Genomic DNA, 13,086 nt, shown 5'->3' with positions numbered 1-13,086 from the left:
GTGGGGATTAAGTTCAAACCCCTCTGCATTGACCACAACGCCTTCTGGGGCCTGGGGCCTCAATACCTCCAACTCTCTTTTCCTAAATATCTTCCTTGGCTAGCTCTTCGCTCATCTGCCTCCACCTCACTCAGGGCCAGTCTCTTCTCCAAGCAACGAGTTGGTGGTAGATCTCTTTCTTCGGCTGGGGGCTTCCTCTGGAACTGCCTCCCTGCCTCCCTGAAACTTGGGAAAAACAGTCTCTGGTTCCGGAAGCACCTCAAGACCATCCTCTTTGCTTCTGCTTTCTCTCCTCCTCTCCCCTGCTGAACTCCTGACTGAAACTACACTGGTCACCTGACTACCCTCTGATCTCGGCCCCAGGTCCGCTCCCCTGCCACCTGCACCCCTGCACTGCCTCGCAGGTAACCCCTGCACTTGGGGGCTGTTTCTGTATCCTTACCGTCCCCCAGCTCTTGACACTTGATGTCTGCACTTACCGTGCACTTGCCACAAGCTGGCCTGCACTTTTACCTATTGCTTTTATTTATTTTATGTATTGTTTACTGTCGATCCTGTGTATTGCACTGCCCCTTTCCCCTGCACTTTCCCTTCCCCTCCCCTGCACTTGCACGATCTCAATGTCATGGCCTAGTAAGATAGTTGTCTGTCTTCCCTCTGTGCCCCCTCCCTGGCCTCGTTGCGCCTTGAAACACTTGTGTATAGGCGCGTTATAAATGTCATATCATATCATCATATCATAGTTGGTGAAGATGGCCTTCATCCCCTTACTGTCTCAGGGGAGGGGTAATGGTCACCAAGCCACGGGGGGCAGATTCCTGGACACTTTCAGACGGAAGAAATCCTGTCTCGTGAGGCGGAATGGAATGACCGGTAAGTAATCCTGGACACATCCCAAGTATTTACAATGCTGGTGTTGTGGGTGCAAAACAGAACAAGCTCGTTTTCAATCACTGCCTTAGAGCCTTCCTCTGCTTACTAAACCGGGCATTTTGGGACGTTCTGTAACGCTCTTAATCCTGTGTTAAAACAGCAATTCGAAACAATGTGTTTTCTTTACAGGAAGAACACAATTGCAGAGGCCCCTTAAAAAAAATCGATGTTTAAATGGACCTGTTTTTTTTTTTTAGGAAAGGAACGCGGCATTGCTAAGGCATGTGTTTACGAACTGTGTTGAGCAATCTTGTTTGCAGTATTTTTTTTCATGCATTTCGTAGAAAAAGCTCTCACACAGATGACTTTGATCCTCTGAAATCTGAACACACCTCTATAGAGCGCGAGCGCTGGTCTTCCACACCCAACCGCCCAGTGCACAGTGTAACATGTCAAGCGAGACGGCGTGCCCTGCAGCGCCCTGTTTTCAAGGCAGTAGTCATTTGGCTGAACTCCGGCTCCGAATGTTAACTCTTAGTGTGCATCGAGTTGCCAGAAGATCAGAAATAAACTACTGCTTCACAAGTACTGCACGACTTCTCAACTGGGAAGGCCCGTCCACAGCTCGCATGTGATGTTTCTGAGGAGGACTCAAATGGCAGGGAAAACCGATGTCTTTCCGGGGCATATTCCTGTCCCAGAACAGCTGCGCCGGCAAAGCTGCTAATGGCTGTACCTTTGACCTTTATTAGCATGGTTATGATTGAAGGTCAGAAGGTTAGTAACCAACTGCAAATTACTAGATTGGAATGCCTACGAGCGTATTCTGTTTGCGCGTGCGCAATGGTCCATCATAATTGTAACTAATGTTTTTTAATAGAAGCAGCTGCTGATTTCCGACATGTTTTTTAGCCAGACCGCTTAACTGGTAGGGTTTACAACTGTTAAAATGAAACGATTGACATTACATAGCAGTTTGTTTAAAGAATAATGGATATTTGTATTTTAATGTCAAAATTGATAATATAAATGTATTAACAGAAGGAGTCACAAACTTCTGAAAATTAAAAGGATACCAGGCCAGGAAAAAAAGTGTGCCTGGCGTAGCGCCAACCTCACTTTCGTTATGTTTGTGCTGCTAGCTCTAAGAAGCAGTAACGCGCTTCACAGAGAATGCTTATTGTAACTAGGGCATGCCAAACATGAGACGGTATAAATAATATGTTGCATGGGCGCTAGCTGACACCGGATTACCGAGGTCAGTATATGATCATAGCGTATAAATGAGGACATTAATTTGGGATGTTATATGCATAAGTGTCCCATTCATTTCCATTGATGCTTATCTCGTACTGTTTTTTCTCTGCATTCCGTGAAGTTTAGTCCTGCACAAGTTCCAAAATGCAAAAACGTACATTGACATTACCTCACTCTACTGCGAGACATTTGGGTAAGTTCACCAGAATCACTTGATTTATTTCACCAATTACTAAAGAGTGGCTTGGTAGCCAAGTCTCCAAGTTTCAAAATCAGCAGCTTGGCCACTAGAACTCATCCTCTCAAGTGCCCAAAGCATCCCACAAAGTGGCCATACCTTAAGGTGTGTCTTGATGAGCGTCATCAAAGAAATAAGAGCCCTTCTTCATTCAAGCCCCCTTTCCTTTCGCGTCCCTCTGCGCACTAGCTGAAAACGGCACTGGTTACCTGGCCACTCTTCTGACTCTGGGCCCAGGCCCCACCAGTTGCCCACCTGCACTGCCTCCCTGGCAACCCCTGCACTGGGGACTGTTTTCTGTATCCCTACAGTCCCCCTACCAGCACTTACGTCTGCACTTCCTTGCACTTGCCACAAGTGGTCTTTTTATTTATCTATCTGATTCTACTATCCCTGTACTGCACTTTCCTCTCTCCTTTCCCCCCTCCCCTTGCACTTGCGCGATCTGAATGACACCTGGCCTAGTAGGATCGTTGTTCTGTCTTCCCTCTGTTCCCCCTCCCTTGCCGCGTCACAACTTGAAACACTTGTGTATAGGCACGTTATAAATGCCATATCATATCATACCATTGAAGGGGTATCTATGCACATCGGCATAGCATTAATTCCCTTCAAATGCTGAAAGAGTGAGTAATGAGCCATGGTGTTACACCTGGGGACTATCAGTGTTGAAAGTTACTCCATAGCGTTGCGTACTTTGTTGATTTTTTTGCCAGTTTTGAGGCACAATCATGCAAACGCCCTTAAGCTGCCTGACTGCAGTATGGGATGTGATCTGTGTGTAGTCCATGGCCGAACGGGGCCCGGCTAGCAGGGGCTACATGAGTGTCCCCTAAGGGAACACCTAGAAATAAAGATAGACACTATGGTAACAAAAGGATTTTATTTAATGTGTAGTGTGTTATAATTATGTGTGTGCTGTGTGTGTGTCTGTGTCTGTTTGGATCAAACCATCCATTGCACCATGGGGAGTGATAGAATGTTGAAAAAGAAAGAAACGAAAAAGTACAATGGAACAGAACTCCACTACAGAGGAGTGGACTGGGCAGTGGAGAAAAGAATCGAAGAGGATTTTAATATAGACGACAATTGAAAAAAGACAGTTGAAAGAAGAGAAAAGAGGGAAGCAGAGAAGAGGAGAGACTTACCTGTGTGTGTGGAGAGTGCTGTTGCCTTGAGCGCCCCCCTTCCTCTTCAGAGCCTAAGTCCACAAATGGCACCAGGACGTGATTGGGGAACTCCCTCAGAGAGTGAGCCAGGAGGGGCAGCTCTGCTGTCCTGGGGCCGTGGCCAGTGTCGGTCTGCCTGGGGGCCAGACTAGATGGGTCCAGGAATCATCAAGGGCCTGGCCAGTGTGCATGGGCCGGCTGACCAGGCCAAAGATGGACAGCCCAGCCTGTGCCGCATGTGAGGTACAGCCCACACCAGGCTGCTGGGCCTTGTCCCCAGTCGGCCTGCCTCGTGGCCAGCGAGATGGGTCCATTTCTAAAAGTCATGCCAAGCTGTGTATCTTAGGCGTAGCACCAAAGGTGAATAATGGCAAAGTCTGCTCCACCTTGGTGGCTAGCCTGGGTAAAGAGGAGGAGTGGAGGAAGTCTAAGGCTGCTCCGTTGGGCAGCCCTGGTGAAGGAACCCTGGACTGCCCCGCAGAGTGGCCCAGATGAAGATCAGAGGCCCGCCACCGGCATCGCAAGGCGCATTGAAGAGTGGCAGCCCAAGAGCAACCCTTGGCTGTGATCAATGATGGTATCCCCTGTTGCTAAGGGGATGCCAACTGAAATTAAAATGGTTATGGGTGTGACACTGAAACCAGCGGTGCCATGGCACAGAGCAAGTCACCATAAGCAAATACGGTGGAGTGGCCACGCGGTGCCGGGGGGAGGACCCCACACTAATGGGATACCCTGAAGATTTTAAATAAGGCAGCACAGCGCTTGCAGTGATTAGAGTGGGTGGGCCCCCAGCCAATGGGCCCACCCAGAAGATTATAACAGGTCACAGGCACGGCTGTGATCATGGGTGGCCCCCCACCAATGGGGCCACCCAGAAGATTTGCTACCAACGGCAGGCTCTACTCGCGCAGTGAGCAATCCAGAAGTAAAAAAGCAGCACAGGCAGCGCAGTGATCTTGGGTGGCCCTGTGTGATGTATGGGTCCACCCAGAAGAATGAACAGGTGGGACCAGCCACAGTCACACCAGAAGATAGGGCCCCAGCCAGCCTGCAGCAAGCATCACCTTCCAGCCCTGCAACGGCCAGCCCTTCCACTAGCCTTGCAGCTAGCCATCAGTGTGCCAACGTCACCAAGGATAGACCCATGAAGGTGCTGAAAGAGGGGTAACTGTCTGCAGGGGTTTTAATGGGAATGCTATGTAGGTTTAAAAGTTAAGTAAGGGTAGGACGTTAAAAATATAAAAGGACATTAAGTATAAAAAGGGGACAGAGAGCAGGTATGCTGGCATGAAGTATCGGGATAGGATGACGGCCTGCCTGAGGCCACCTAGCAAGATGGAACCACCCACAGAGGTCATCCTCTGGCCTCACAATCCATGTGGGTGGTACCTTAGTGTAGTTAAGGGCTCTGCTACCACAGACTCACCTTAAGGGTCCCCGAAACCTCTCCAAGGAAGGGTGAGCTGACATAGCAGGATCCTATTCAGTTGAGGCTCATGCCAGGGCAATCCTAAAAGTACTAAAAGTATAAAAGTGATCGCTATAAAATTCACTCTGGTGTCTGTGTTTAGCTAGTCATCTCAGAACTCAAGGTGTAGCCCATTTCCTGTTATCAACAATTTTATTTTGAGGTGCAACGCCCCTCCCTATTGTCTGGCCTTCGGGGCTGGGGAGGTGATTCCCATGGGGACTGTCCGTGGTCCAGGGTGAGGGAGGTGGAGACAAAAAAGGTAGCAGGCGCCCCTCTCTTGAAAGAACACAGCATGATAACTGGTTCAGTGGTTATTGAGAGTTTGCAGCCATCTGCTTTTTGCTCACTGTACCTTTCACAGATGGGAAATAGCCATTTGCATATCAGTCTTTGTCGCACCCACATGGGCAGTCCAGCACTGAAATGCTATGGAAATTCTCTTCTGAACAAGAGAACCAACAGCAACCCCATACACGTGTTTCAGCCTTATTGAGCCTCATCAGTGAGGTGAAGCTGTGCCTCTCTGAGCACAGTGAGCAGGGAGTCCACGTCTGGTTGCCCCCAGGTAACTTAGGGTGACCAACCCCAAGTTCCTTCCAAAAATACAAAAAAGGTAGCAGGCGCTCCTCTCTTGAAAGAACACGGAAAGATAACCGGTACATTGTTTATTAACCACTTTGAGAGTTTGCATCCATCTGCTTTTTGCTCACTGTACCTTTCACAGATGGGAAATATCCATTTGCACATCAGTCTTTGTCCCACCCACATGGGCAGTCCAGCACCGAAATGCTACGGCAATTCTCTTCTGAACAAGAGTACCAACAGCATCCCCATACACGTGTTTGTTGGGCGTCATCAATGAGGTGAAGCTGTGCCTCTCACGGCACAGTGAGCTGGGAGTGCTACAAACTCTCTTCTCAGAACAGGTTATCATGCCGTGTTCTTTCTGGAGAGGAGCGCCTGCTACCTTTTTTGAGGTAGGTGGATTACCTTGGTTGGACCAGGGCCAGAAAACAGGAACTACAATGCAAGTTTTATCCCAAGATGGACACAATCCGCTCTTTCCAAAGTCAGAAGGTGGAGGAGAATGGGGAAGGGAGAGTTAGACAGTGTTTCTGCATTTGCAGTGCACTGCCTCAGAATCTGCTACAGGGCAATGGGGGGTGGAGTGGAAAGTGGACTGGGCACGGGAGAGAGTAAGAAGTACGGGAGGAACTGATCCACAGCTACAATTGGAAACAACTGAGCTATAGAAGTAAGCATTAGACATATAAAAGGGTAGCTGAGGTAAGTAGAGTCAAGATGAAGGTTGAAGTCACCTAGGAAAAAACACAGGTGTTGAACTAGGTAGCATGATAGTAACAAGAAAGTCAAAATCCTTATAAAATAAGTGAACACGACCAGGGGGATAATATAAGGAACACATGACAGGGCAAGGACGAGGAAATGCTCTGATTTTATGTTAAGACCAGAAGCTTTTAACTAAGCATTTAACAGCAAAGACAAAGGCCCTCATTCCGAGTATGGTGGTAGCCATGGAGCAATTAGCTCCATGGCTGCCTCCCATACCGGTACCGCCTCCGGTGTTGTCCAATGGGACTTACCGGTCCATTCCGACCCTGGAGGGACTGGTAAGTCCCCATTGTACAAACCATTCCCCATTACCATTTGAGCCCCGATAGGGCTCAATGGGAATGGGGAGGGCAAAAATAATGGGATCGCGAATAGCAAGCCCGTTACTTGTGCCCTGGTCCCCTAACGGGACCCGTGAGGTACGTTTGGTCCGACCAAACGTACCTTATGGGTCCCGTTAGGGGACCTCGAAATAGGGCAGTAGGGGATTACGACACCGGTCTCCTTACAGGTGCCCGGTATCCCCTACCGCCAAACTCGGAATGAGGGCCAAAATGTTTCAAAACTTTGTAAAAAAGACAAAACTGAACAGAGAATACTAAAGAACATTCAAACTCAAGATGGCTGCAAATACCATGCTTCTCTATCTAATTACAGACATCCCGACTGCGTAAATACAACGAATGCTAATGAGTCATCCTCTACTTTGTTGCTCTGCCAGCATGAGTTAAGGCAAGCTAAGTTATGCCTATGTCTTTCTGTATTGGTGTTTCTATTTATTTCTAATATTTATATTTGTTTTGCACAAAAGAAGAAAGAAAACATGCCACCCCTCCCTCTTACGCTGAAACAGTGCAGAACACAATATCCATGAGCAGGAATAGATCAATGTCTGCTCAAAAACCTTGATATCTGATCAAAACAATTTATTAATTCTCTTTTTCAAATTTCACTAAAAACATATTATATACACCATTCAATAATGAGAAAGACAAAAATAGTGATCCCGAAGGTTAGTACATAAAAAGTGTGTAGAGGTACAATGTTGAACACAAAAGAAGAAAATATTGCAAACGTAAAAAACACACTCTTTTGTATTTGACATACACTAAAGGGTCATATGTCACGGTAGATGGAGATTATCAACTTGCTAGAATACATTTCCCATCTTCTATTATGGCATAGGACTTTGAGATGCAATAGGGTGGTTTGTTATGGCCAGGGATTAAGCCCTAGTTCTTGGGAAAGACTAGCCTTGATCCATTGTCTAGGCGAGCTACAGTTCGACACACTGTGTCTCAGCCCCACCTTATTGATTCGCCCTTTCTAGGACATTCTTGGCATTATTGAAGAGGGCCTTCATCAGGACTAGAGGCATTTTTCATGTTAAAGTTGATCTGAGAGAACCCCCGGAATCCATCGGAAAACAAGAAAGAGAGTGGAAAAGATACGTGATTTTTTTTTTTTAGACTGCCTGAGATTTCCTCAGGTGTGTTCTAGCAGAGACTGTAACATTGGACTAAACTTGGTGTAAGTATAGTATATAGGGCTGCAAAATTCATTTTTCTTCTTTCATTTAGAAGAGTTGTTATCTAGCGCTTAATGAAACAAAAGATAATGGCCTAAAGGTATCTTGGGAATGGCACCACTCCCACTCAATTAATGAATTTCACAATAGTAGCACATGGCATAAACTCAAACTTGCCTTCACGTTGTAGGCTGTGGCACTTGCATATGTCTGGACTTGTTCTGGTCAATGGTGTACTTCATGTATCACCACACAGCGGCATGCGCCTGAGTTGAGATATTTTATTTATTTTATTTTTACATTTATAGCAGTGCACTAAGCCCTTGCGCATCTGGGCACTAGGTACATTAGTAGGTATAGTCCAGGTGGGTGATACATGAATGGAATTTTGGCGAAGAGATGAGTCTTTAGGTTTATCTGTATTGGGTTGAAGCAGATATATGGGCTAAACTGGTGTTTCCTTTTGCTCAGCATCTGCACCATTACTTTTTTGCATAATTCCCTAATATTGGCGATTTTTAATTTTTTTATTGTTTTACATTTCAGAATGGAGGAGGACTTGCTTCACACCAGCCTTAATGACAATCATTCCCACTCAATTAGAGACTCACACAACAAAAGCACAAGATATACATCCCCTGCTTGCCTTCACGTTGTAAAGCTGTGGCACTTCCGTATATTGTAAGGGAGGAAGGGTTATTTTGCCCACCGTGCATTCAGCACAAAAGAAACCTAATGCTTGTGCAATAGTGGTGAGACGTCCTCCATTGCCCTTCCCTGACAACAGCGGGAGAGGGGCTACTGCAAGACACATCCGGACTCCTATTTGTGCACCTCCAGGCTCCATTAACTGCTAACTAAAAAGCCTTCTCTACCCTTTGCAACGCTGTGCACAGCGAACACTGACAGTCCCCACCTCCTCCTCCGTGTCTGTGCCGCCCAAGCTCTTTTCTCACGGATGCTCTGGCGCAAATTGTTACAAGTAAAAAGTGTATTCTTTTCCTTCCTCTGAAATCACTGCCCTGTGAGTGACCGGGGCGAATCTCGACTTGTGGCCTAACCATCTCCACAAACCCGCTCCCCTCACCTCGACCTTTGGAAGTTATTGCTTGCACAAGCCTTTGCACCTCCATTCGTCATAACTGGTTTCATGTCATCATATATTCCGACCAAAACCAACACCTATCAATCCATTCCCTCAAGCTCTGGGGTGCCATGACAAATAAATCCTAGATGAAGCCCCCTGAGGCCAAGACCCTCGTACCCTTTACTTCTACAAAGGCCTGAGTTGGGAATATGTAATAAGTGTCTACAATTTATAGGTATCCCCACATTGTAGTATTTGGTTTATGTTGTGCATTATTTACTGCATGTCAGGAGATATTGTGTAGCTTAGTTTAGACAGAACATTCTCCTCTCGTGGACCCGACCTGACCTTCACCTTGCATGGACGAGCCCAGCTGGCCCACGTGAAGCCTACCAGACCTCCTAGCTACCAGCCAATCGTGTGGAGCCGGTCCCTACACTACTATAATGTATCCATGTCTTTCACCAATCCCAATGTAACTGGATGTACCTATAGGAAGACGTCACTAGTGATGTTTCTAAAGCTTATAATGTACTGTTTTTGCATTGTCTGGCAGAGCGCTCTCGAGGCAGCAGAGTCCTTGGCATGCACTATTTTCTATAAATCTTTGTTTTAATCACAACCTTTCTCCTGATCTCATTCCCTACTGGGGTGTGTCCATTTATTATGAGTTTATAAATGTCTTTTTGGGGAAATGACCACCTTCACTTGGTGGCCCTCACGTGATTGCGGGTGCTCCGAGAAAGACCCCCGTACCGTGCAGCGAGATCTGGGACGCCCCCATCAAGACCACTGCTACCTATGGATGACCAGTAGTTAAAAGCGTACGCCCCAGAAAGGATGCAAGGGTCCCGGCTTTGCAAATACCTGACTGCTCACCGGAGCCTGGCATGGCTTATTGGGGGCCGACACTCTGATTTTGGGTAGACCGTGAACTGAGGCTCTCGGATCACCTCGGACACGCAAGTATTGGTTGCGAAAAAATTAAAGGAAGGGAAATTAAAGGGGGTAAAAAGGAAAAGTGTAAAGTTGAGGAAACAGCCTGGGAGTCAGATTAAGCGTGCATGGGATTGTATGAGTGTTGACCAGTGTGCTTTTCTTCTTCTTTTCTTGTTATAGCCATTAAGTTTTTTTATAGAAGTAACAGGCTAAGAGGAGAATATGGGAACCTAGCTCCGAAAGGGGGTGGAAGGCAGCGCTGCATAGTACTGTCTTGACCAGTGCAGGGATATAAGTGGAAATAAAAAAGGAAATACGTAGGAGTCTTGCATATTGAGTAGACTCGGGAGATATTAGACAACTCTTTTTCTTGCGTGAGTAACTTTCTTAGAGGTTGGCCCAGAACGGGCCCAGGAAGAGGTGAATGTGAAGAGCGTATGGGGGGGAAGAATCCAACAGTCTCATAAAGGGAAGGGCTAAATCCAAAGTGCTATAGATATCTGTTTTATGTTCATTATTGTTAGTGGACTATGTCAGTTTGTTCAGGTGTGTCTGTTAAATGGTTTTATGTTTCATTTGGTTTGAATATGCTCATGCCATGTTCAGGATATGACAAGGTGTAAGTGAAATGTTTTAAACTGTGATGTTACAAGATCTATGCTACGCAACCTAAGGTTAAAAAGTATCATGATCAATGGCTCACTGAGATTAAGATGGAGGGGTCATCCCAGGTATGGCCAGAAGGGGGATCATTTGATAAAAGAGTATTAGATTTTGTGACAACATATTTACTGGCCAAATACAGGGTGAAACAACTCCAAAATAGAGAGGTCCTGGATCTCTGGAGGAGGTTCGAAGAAAGGCCTCCTGCCAATAGCACGGAAAAGGATGCACCACCTGAGGCGGTACCTGCCCAGGTAGTAAATGGGGGAGAAAGTTAGGGAGGGGAGCCCAAAAAACTGTGCCGACTACTAACCAGACCTGCCGAGGGATATAGCAACCCGTTGTATTTGCCCCAGCTAAGAGCACCCTCCACACCCACGGCAGTACCCATGCCCCCTTATGATCCCAGAGGATTGTATGGGCCCACATGTGCACCACCAGTAAACATTGCACGTCTAACTAGGGATTTAGAAGCACAACTGACGACCACACAAACAGAATTAACACGGCTGAGAAAACTGTGTGATAGGAGCCAAATGTTGCCAGGGGGTGGCCAGACACCATTGACGTCTCCATCAAACAACCCCTCCAGTTTAACAGAGGATGAGTGGAAGTCTGGAGAGTTTTTCTTCCATCTTAACAACACCCCAATAAAAGTACTATGAGTAGAGCAAGGGAGCGACCAAGCAAGTGATGAACAATGCAGTGTAGCACCTGACAGGGAAATAGAAGATTGTTGGAGTGATTTGGATGAATATGAGGAAGGAGCAGCCGAAGCAGGCCTACTACTGCCAATGTGAATACAGCCGGAAGAAGGGGAGCAGCTGAGGGAAAGATGGCAGGGAAGGCTCGGGAGGGGGCTAGGGAATATGGTACCGACAAAAAAGAAAAGAGTAAAGATAAGTAAGACAAGGGGGAAAGCAAAGTTACAGATGCCCCTCATTCACAAAGGAGCAGGAAGGCCTCACTATGTACCTTGGGCACTGATGGACAAAACTAATTTGTTAAAAGCATTGCCTCCGCTTTCGGGAGGAGCGGGGGAGTGGACATATGCCTTTGAGAAAAACTCTGTAGGGTCCCACTGGCTATAGGGTATGTTAACAGCTTGCTAGTGTCCGCTGTGGACGGGTCATCCTTTAATTACGTGGGCCCGGGTATGGCATGCACTGCAGAGAACCTCCCCCCCCCTGATTTACACACTGTGAGGCAATGCACAATGGGGAAGATGAAGACGCTGCACAGTACATTCCTTGGGTGTAGGACATGTGGAAGGCAGAAACGGGCACCGCTTGGGACGAGTCAACCTCCCTTTTTCTCTTCATTATCAAAAGAGGCCTCCCAAAGGAGGTACAGAAGGCCCTAGATAAAATTGCTGGCATAGATGCAGAGGGCTGGCCTGAAATACAGAGTATCATAGTACACTACTGTAGGAGGATCAAAGAATGGGAAAAAGAAATCACACAGAGAAGGTTGGCGGATGAAGCAAAGCTTGTGCAGAATAAACTGGTGAAGGTCGCAGTGGTAACAGCCGCCATGTCCTCTGAGAGGGAGGGGGGCAGAGAGAAGGGGTCAGTAGCATTACAGGCAAGAGTGGCAGCAACATGGGCAGCAAACGGGCCAGAGCAATGGACTGGAGAGGAACAGTACGAGGGGCCCCAATGCCAGGGAAGCCCTGAAAAAGGAAGTGGTGGGTACAGGGAACAGAGAGGAAGATATGGAGGGCAAGGGTCTTGAGGAGGGTGACAAGGCACATGTTGAACCTGTTGAAGGTGGGGCCATTTTTCAAGGGAATGTTGCACTTGACCTATGGATACTACCATAATGCACAATGATTTGGCAATGAACAGCAGTTTGGTTACCCCCACCCAGGCAGCCGGTATGGATTATCCATGGGAGGGTACGGACTGCGAGAGCAATATGACAACAACTACCAACAAGGGCCTCATACAACACAGCAATGACCCCAAGCACCACAACCAGGGATGCAACAGTGATTAACATGCCAAAATATAATGGGGAACACACACACAAATCCTTTCGCCACTACAGGAAATGGCGCACCAATGCCGTTTCATGGAACAGCCATGATCGGGGAAAGCGTTTTCTCCTTTCCAGGTACAAATACCCATCCAGATTAGGACAGCCCACAGAGAGCACTTGCGTGTCCAGTCCTATCAACTACCCTATGTCCAGACGAGGAACCACTGGCAGGAGCAGAGATAGGAAACAAGCAGTTCATCTTTATGGTGGATTTAGCGGCAGAAATATCGTGCTTCATAAAAGGACGGTTTCCGCTGTCTTGCAAGAATTTGGAAACACAGGGATTCTCTGGGACAATTTTAAAGGTTCCCTACAGTAAAGATTTGGATGTAACAATAGGGGGGAAAACAATGCGAGCACCCCTACTATATCACAAAGATTTGCCGATAAATTTGCTAGGGAGGCACCTCCTTAGTAAGCTCAATATGACCATCTCTTTTACAGAAAGGGGTGTGGTATGCTCAA

The 13,086-nt window shown here is 47.1% G+C and overlaps 1 long non-coding RNA gene across 2 annotated transcripts in view; it reads left to right on the top strand.

The window, feature by feature from the left end:
* Positions 1-1,345: 1,345 nt before the first annotated feature.
* The window catches only part of LOC138515602 (uncharacterized), an 88,482-nt gene continuing 76,741 nt past the window's right edge, over positions 1,346-13,086 (top strand). Inside the window, exons 1-3 of one of the 2 annotated variants that reach the window (XR_011282098.1) lie at positions 1,346-1,650; positions 2,252-2,323; positions 8,439-9,534. This is a non-coding gene — a long non-coding RNA (uncharacterized lncRNA). Of the gene's footprint in view, positions 1,651-2,251; positions 2,324-8,438; positions 9,535-13,086 lie in introns of those variants that run through there. The other variant, XR_011282099.1, reaches the window with a different exon arrangement.

Source organism: Ambystoma mexicanum, chromosome 6q, assembly GCF_040938575.1.
Source record: "Ambystoma mexicanum isolate Mex_15411 chromosome 6q, UKY_AmexF1_1, whole genome shotgun sequence".
NCBI classification, from domain to species: domain Eukaryota; kingdom Metazoa; phylum Chordata; class Amphibia; order Caudata; family Ambystomatidae; genus Ambystoma; species Ambystoma mexicanum.
This window is presented reverse-complemented; position numbering and strand designations above follow the sequence as displayed.